The sequence below is a fragment of the Girardinichthys multiradiatus genome, chromosome 3, assembly GCF_021462225.1.
Source record: "Girardinichthys multiradiatus isolate DD_20200921_A chromosome 3, DD_fGirMul_XY1, whole genome shotgun sequence".
In the NCBI taxonomy this organism is placed as follows: Eukaryota; Metazoa; Chordata; class Actinopteri; order Cyprinodontiformes; family Goodeidae; genus Girardinichthys; species Girardinichthys multiradiatus.
Genome location: NC_061796.1, coordinates 40,048,861 through 40,057,215, shown reverse-complemented (window position 1 = coordinate 40,057,215; position 8,355 = coordinate 40,048,861). Strand labels below are relative to the sequence as shown.

General features: G+C 38.6%; 1 long non-coding RNA gene across 1 annotated transcript; it reads left to right on the top strand.

The window, feature by feature from the left end:
- Positions 1–1,885: 1,885 nt before the first annotated feature.
- LOC124865314 lies at positions 1,886–4,377 on the top strand. The gene is made up of 4 exons (XR_007037542.1): positions 1,886–2,019; positions 2,246–2,290; positions 3,212–3,265; positions 4,210–4,377. It is a non-coding gene; the product is annotated as an uncharacterized LOC124865314 (long non-coding RNA).
- Positions 4,378–8,355: the final 3,978 nt, after the last annotated feature.

Genomic DNA, 8,355 nt, shown 5'->3' with positions numbered 1-8,355 from the left:
TTTGCAGTCACACACAAAATTAAAGTGGAAAAACACACTACAGGCTGATCCAACTTTGATGTAATGTCCTTAAAACAAGTCAAAATGAGGCTCAGTATTGTGTGTGGCTTCCACATGACTTTATGACCTCCCTACAATGCCTGGGCATGCTCCTGATGAGATGGCGGATGGTCTCCTGAGGGCTCTCCTCCCAGACCTGGACAAAAGCATCCGTCAACTCCTGGACAGTCTGTGGTGCAACGTAACTTTGGTGGATGGAGCGAGACATGATGTCCCAGATGTGTTCAATCGGATTCAGGTCTGGGGAACGGGCGAGCCAGTCCATAGCTTCAATGTCTTCATCTTGCAGGAACTGCTGACACACTCCAGCCACATGAGGTCTAGCATTGTCCTGCATTAGGAGGAACCCAGGGCCAACCGCATCAGCATATGGTCTCACAAGGGGTCTGAGGATTTCATCTCGGTACCTAATGGCAGGCTACCTCTGGCGAGCACAGGGTGGGCCATGCGGCCCTCCAAAGTAATGCCACCCCACACAGGGGTTGCCTGTAGGTGTTAGGGGCCGGAGTCATTCTGTGCCCTCGGTTTGCAGTATGGGGTACAGTGTCCCCAAGTGTCAACTCTACCACTTTTGACATCTGAGTTGACTGAGATGAGGAAAATGTTGAAGCTACTGCAAGAACAGCTAAATAAAGTTATCCAAAGTATTTCATCCTTGCAAATTTCTCAGAGGGGTAACCGCTGCTTTAATCCTGGTCCTGTTCTTTACAGACCAGCAGCCTGGTCATTTCGCCAGGGAATTTAATGGGGTTTGTGTTGCCCCTTCCCAGTCTTTTCTGCTGTCTGAACAGCTTACCAGCCAGGCCCATCCCACTATACCATAGGAAAACTAGTGCCATCGAACAGTTGAGCCACAGCTCAGGGGGGTGCAGCGCCTTGCACAGAGGCCAATTTTGCTAACTCTAGAAAAGCTTCAAGGCTTGTCATCTTGTCCCCAGTTACAGGTGAAAATAGGAGGAGTGTTAGTTCCCTGCTTGTTAGATACTGGTTCCATAGTGGGTCTATCTCCCACTATCTATCTCCAGCAGTCTATGGGCAGGAGGCGGAGTACACGCTGGACATTGCCGCCAGTCCATCACAGGGCAGCACAGACACACACAGGACAAAAAACCACACACACACTCATTTGCACCTAAGGACAATTTAAAGAAACCTATTAACCTAACAGTCATGTTTTTGGACTGTGGGTGAAAGCCGGAGTACCCGGAGAGAACCCATGCATGCACGGGGGGAATATTAAAATTCCATGCAGAACGACCCCCAGCCAGGAGTTAAACCCGGGGCCTTCTTGCTGCAAGGCAAAGGTGCTACCAACTGCGCCACCGTGCAGCCCTTATCCATCAAAATTGAATGCAAAATTGTAATGTAACTGCTTTCATTTCATAATGATAAATGATAAATGATAAAAGTAAACTACAATTAGCCACAAACATATTCATAGCTAACTAAAGTGTGTTTTGGTATCAAATTTGTAAACCATTGCACTGGAGCCAGATGTTGCAGTGCATAAAAATGCAAATGAGTTGAACAAAAGACACATGATGTAAAGAGTAGGCTCCAGTTAATGTGTTTTTGCCTATGTGTGAGCCAGACATGAAGCCCTAAAAGCATGCCCTTATTGGATTCAAATTTGTTTGCTAGATTTCTTTTAGATTTCTTTCTGATTACCTGTTAAATTTTACTGAAACACAATCAAAATCTAAGAATATATTTTGGTTTCTTCTCTTCTCTTCTCTTCTCTTCTCTTCTCTTCTCTTCTCTTCTCTTCTCTTCTCTTCTCTTCTCTTCTCTTCTCTTCTCTTCTCTTCTCTTCTCTTCTGTTTTCCTTTACACCACTTAATGTTGAGTCTACGACCCGGCAGCCTAATTACAAACAAAAACAGGATTTGGCCGTATCAGGAAGTCTGCGTTCCATTCATTCAACCTGAAAAATGTTAGTCCTGGCTGCACTAATGGAATGTGAGTATTGGATTACAGTTAATCCTGACACTAAACAATGTAAAAATTCAGCCTAATCCAGTCTGTATTCTGGATTTAGCAATTGTCTCTCCTGGCCCAGTTAGTGTCATGCTAAGCTAGCAATATTGGAGATAAGGGTGAAAAAGTATGTTCAAGGTTTATTTGCATATTTTAATGAACATCACATACACTGTGGCTTTGTGGTGAGTTAAGTCTTATTTTGCAGGGACTTGATGGAAGAGATGGCCAACCAGGACCTAAAGGAGATAAGGTAGAGCTTTCAGGGGTCGGAACCTTGAGTAACTTTACTTTCTGTTTGACTTTGTCAGGTCAGTCTGCCACAACTATAAACAATGTAAAAATTCAGCCTAATCCAGTCTGTATTCTGGATTTAGCAATTGTCTCGCCTGGCCCAGTTAGTGTCATGTTAAGCTAAATTGCCTTGCCAAAGGTCACATCCATTCTGTCATCAAGCTGACCGAACAACTGAGGATTTCCACCTTCTACTGTTCCAGCTTTCTTGCCAACCACTTGGCTGACATCCATAATTGTTCAGTTTGACTCAAAGCTCTTTGCTTGTTCTGCGAGTGTCCATGTTCTCCATTACAAGCACCATGGCAGTCCTTTATATATTTTACCATCACAGTTGAGATCATCATTGTGGTTTAAGGAAAATGTCTTCACATTTATTTGCTAGATTTAGTTTTTTAGTAAATTTGGTTTTGCATAGTCTTGTTTCCTTCAGAATGAATTCTGATTAGCTGTTAAATTTTACTGAAACGCAGTCATCAAGTCAGAATCTTTCGGCAAACAAAATTATTTTGGTTTATTCTCTTTTCTTTTACACCATTTAATGTTGAGTCTACGACCCGGCAGCCATATTACAAAGAAAAACAGGATTACAGTTAATCCTGACACCAAATGCCTGAAATCCACGCTTGTAGGATGGTATTTTTTTGCAGGACCAAGCTTTGTGCTGTGAGATTAGTGGAAGGACCTGGACACCATTCAGTCAGTCTAGCCTTATTATTTTATGAGCATAGTCGGAGAATCAATTGGAATGAAAGCCAAGCTTGTTGATAATTTTTTATACTGGACATTGAACATAAGAAGTTGCACAGACAGAATATTGTTGATGTAGTAAAGGATTTTCCCACGCTGGACTGAGGTTTTTTTATTGTTTGTTTTGCAGGGTTCAATAGGACCAATAGGAGACATAGGTCCTGAGGGCCCAGCAGGACCTAAAGTAAGACTTTCAAATACTTTTAAATTCAGTGATCAAGGTTCTTTTCTTTTATTTTTATTGTGCAACTTTCAAAAGCTTGTGTCTTCAAAGTCAATTTTAAAATATTGGGTTTTTTTGTAATAGTAAAAACTTGTTATACTTTAAAAATGTTAAAGCAAAGAATGTATATATTGCTGTTTCGTTTAAGTAAATTACAAAAATGGCACAAAAATATGTCTTACCAATTATTTAGACCTACTTTCTACAGTGAGGGATCCCTGTTCTTTTTCTTAATGCTTTTTGAAAAATGTACAATATGTCTAGAAATATTTTAGGACTGAACTCTCATCAATCTCAAAATGCAGCAAGTTATCACTCAAATATGCTCTACAGAAAGAAAAACTAGTTTTGTAACTTTTTTTTTACATACAATGAACAAGTTTTCAAAATACTTTTTCACTTTTGAAACTGATGGTTTGACTGGTGATTTGTTACATGTCAAAAATTTAGTTTTGGAACATTTTCACATGTGAAACATGGTTTTAAAAGATACCTAACATATGAAACAAATAGTTTTATAATATTTCTGTTAAATAAATGCTTTTGTAAATTTTTTTACATAAGAAATGTGTGGCTTTGGAACATTTTCCTTCAAACGTGAAGCACAGTTTTGGATATTCTCATTGTCATAAGATGTGAAATCTATGTAAGTTACATTCTATACCCATTTGGATTACAAACAAGTACCCATGTGATTACAAGACTGGCATTTGAATGGCCTTTTCTAAGTTTGTATTTTGATTTGTAGACAGATTTGTGTCTATAGCCATAGAGATTTTTGTATATTTTTGTCCATTCAATGAAATTTTTTATTTATAAATTAGCAACCTGCATGCTGGTTAAGTAGTTAAGTAAGGCTGCATGCAGATGGTTACTGATTGTGATTTCCCTTAACATTTTTCAAGCTCTGTCAATTTGCCATCATGTGACACTGATCTCAAGAGGACAGATGGCCTACTGGTGAACCTGGACCACCAGGAGACTTTGGGATTGAACTTCTAGGGCCCAAGCTGACATCTTTATGTAAAACCATACTTCATAATATAGACAATCTAAATAAATAATTTAATTCATATGTAAGCCTTCATTTCTAACTTCACTGCTGAGTAAAATATGAAGTAGCAATTCTAAACACAACATAAAATAACTTTTATACAGTTTGTTCTGCAAAGAGCTTTAGGAAAATCTGAAGAATTTGATATACATTTTTCACTTTGACTGAATGGTAAGACAGCTTCTCTGAATAAACTGAGCTTCCCGGGATCCAAGGTCCAGTTTGTGCTCCTGGAATAGGACTTCAAGGGCAAAAGGTACAAACTAGATTACATATCCTTATACTTGAAGGGTTGGCTTACAAACATAATACTCTTTGTCCAGCCACCTGAAGTGTTATTTAGTGTTGCAGATTTGAAAAGTATACTTTGGTTTCTGACATATTGCACCTTATGAGTAGGGCCGGTTGTAGGCATGCATATATGAGGGGGCAGGCAGAAGTGTGAAGGGGGCACCATCATGCATACACATTATGCTTCAGCATGTTTACTGTTGCTGTTGATTAGTGTTTTTGTTATGGGATGAAACTATGCAGTGCTGTGCAATTTGCCAGACTGCACTGGTTTCCCCCCTGTTGAGTTTCTTTTGAACACGGTGGGCTGGAAAAAAATAGCTTTGGTTGTTAAAATTTGGACTGCTTTTCATAACATTTAAAGGGTTTTTAGAAATTATTTATGGGGAAATTCTATTAAAATGGTTGTCGTTCTTTAGCAGAAGAGTTAAAACCTATACATTTCCAAATGATATCAATAGGCCTTTTATTTTGAAAAAGAGAATCTGTTGAACTTGACATCATCAATCAGTGATGGTCATTGGTTAATCAACTGTCACTGTGAAATTATGTTGGTCAAATGTAATTGCCGTTAAGAGTTCATTTAATATACAGGTCCTTCTCAAAATATTAGCATATTGTGATAAAGTTCATTATTTTCCATAATGTAATGATGAAAATTTAACATTCATATATTTTAGATTCATTGCACACTAACTGAAATCTTTCAGGTCTTTTATTGTCTTAATACGGATGATTTTGGCATACAGCTCATGAAAACCCAAAATTTCTATCTCACAAAATTAGCATATCATTAAAAGGGTCTCTAAACGAGCTATGAACCTAATCATCTGAATCAACGAGTTAACTCTAAACACCTGCAAAAGATTCCTGAGGCCTTTAAAACTCCCAGCCTGGTTCATCACTCAAAACCCCAATCATGGGTAAGACTGCCGACCTGACTGCTGTCCAGAAGGCCACTATTGACACCCTCAAGCAAGAGGGTAAGACACAGAAAGAAATTTCTGAACGAATAGGCTGTTCCCAGAATGTTGTATCAAGGCACCTCAGTGGGAAGTCTGTGGGAAGGAAAAAGTGTGGCAGAAAACGCTGCACAACGAGAAGAGGTGACCGGACCCTGAGGAAGATTGTGGAGAAGGGCCGATTCCAGACCTTGGGGGACCTGCAGAAGCAGTGGACTGAGTCTGGAGTAGGAACATCCAGAGCCACCGTGCAGGAAATGGGCTACAGGTGCCGCATTCCCCAGGTCAAGCCACTTTTGAACCAGAAACAGCGGCAGAAGTGCCTGACCTGGGCTACAGAGAAGCAGCACTGGACTGTTGCTCAGTGGTCCAAAGTACTTTTTTCGGATGAAAGCAAATTCTGCATGTCATTCGGAAATCAAGGTGCCAGAGTCTGGAGGAAGACTGGGGAGAAGGAAATGCCAAAATGCCTGAAGTCCAGTGTCAAGTGCCCACAGTCAGTGATGGTCTGGGGTGCCGTGTCAGCTGCTGGTGTTGGTCCACTGTGTTTTATCAAGGGCAGGGTCAATGCAGCTAGCTATCAGGAGATTTTGGAGCACTTCATGCTTCCATCTGCTGAAAAGCTTTATGGAGATGAAGATTTCATTTTTCAGCCCGACCTGGCACCTGCTCACAGTGCCAAAACCACTGGTAAATGGTTTACTGACCATGGTATCACTGTGCTCAATTGGCCTGCCAGCTCTCCTGACCTGAACCCCATAGAGAATCTGTGGGATATTGTGAAGAGAACGTTGAGAGACTCAAGACCCAACACTCTGGATGAGCTAAAGGCCGCTATCGAAGCATCCTGGGCCTCCATAAGACCTCAGCAGTGCCACAGGCTGATTGCCTCCATTGTTTTGCCCTTTTTTTATTTCCCAGTGTTCATTGATTTATGTATTTTCATAATCCACCAATACACTGCACAAAGAAAAAAATAACAATCACATTAGACAAAAGGGAGGCTGACAAATCAGGACTAAATTGGTTTTAAATAATTCTCAAGAGTGCTCTTAGTTGCACAGTCGAGGTGTCAAATGTGCTCAGATAACCATTTTTTAATCTTTTGACTCATTGTCAGGTTAGGTAGGATACAGCAGTAACAAAATATAACAAAGATAACAATTCCAGTCATGATATAGGGGAATTTGTATATGTATTTGGGAATTTCAGGGACAAATAAAAAGTAGTTGTGTTATTGAACATCAGAAAGTTGTATTGATCATTTTACTAGAACCATTTCTGAGTTGTATAAAAAACAAAAGAATCAGATAGAAAATTTCAATAAGCTTCTTTGTGAATCAGTTGTATAAATTTTTGTTTCACTCAATTAAATCATTAAAAAGCTTACAGAAATGTTATATAAAGGAGATTGATGGACTGAAGTATAATTTCATTGTTTTGTTACCCTCATGGGAAATGAATGTCTAAAACTGTCAGCTGACACTAAAAACTACCCTCTAGATATCTTTGACATTTAGGGTTCTTATTCAGTCCTTAATGCATGTCACCTCGTAGAGTAAGAATTTTTCTATTGCTTATAGAAAAATAACAGCAAACACAGCATATAAAATTTATTTTCCTGTTTAACAACCACCATTTTAGACGTAAAGGTTTAATTACAGCTTCCTTAAAAGCCATGAATAATTTGGTTGGGATTGGGTCTAACATAGAAGTTTAGATAATGCTAATATTTTTGATAACTCAGAAAGCTCAACTGTAATAAAACAGTGCCGACACAAATCAGTTTCTACAGTTACTTCCAGTGCTGTCTCACTTACTGAGGATTAAGTTATTATGTTCGAGAATATGCCAATGATTTTTTTTTTTACAGAATAAAGTTTTTCATAAAGAATCCCATAAAGTCATTACTACTGAGAGCTAAGGAAATTGATGGATCAACAGATCTATGACTCTGTGGAAATGTATCAACTGTACTAAAAATAAACCTAGGATTATTCTTTTCCTCTTCTGTTATTGATGAGAAATAAGCTGTTCTAGCTTGGCAAAGGGACTTTTTATGCAGTAGACCTTTTTCCCAATTAAGTTTGTATTTTTTCTTCATCATTAAATCTTTTTTCTACTCACTCTTGTCCTCCTGAGTCTGCTTTATGGTCCTTCTCAACTATCGATCATGTCAAATGTTTCCAATAAATTGTAGATAAAAGAAAGATGTTTGTCTCCACTGTTTCCCCACGATTGCTCCGGTTTCCAGACCAAGTTCCACTACATGATTTACTTACTCTGACTATGCTGTATTATGATTAAATGGACATAAACTAAATGTCATTAGATCAAAGTTGGGTAGACTAGAAAGTGTTGGGTAGAGTAGAAATCGTTTCATACAAGGATTTCTTTGATGCCTCCACTATTTTGACTGAAAACATAAAAATGAGGCTTGTTAACATAAATGTATAAATTATATTCTGTTTCTCAAAAGCATGAATGAATGAATGAATGAATGAATGAATGAATGAATGAATGAAAATGTTTCTCAAAAGCATTACATACATTGTTTATAGAAATCAAGTAAATGTATAGCTTCCACTTTTGTTTTCATTTCATTTCATTTTACCAACTAATATTTGCTTCTAAAATTATAAAACCCAACGTGAATGTGACTCATCCGAAATGAAAATATTGGCAGTAAGCCACAACGTATCAGCTCGTCTGCTGCTCTGCTGATCATCTCAGTCAGATTTATA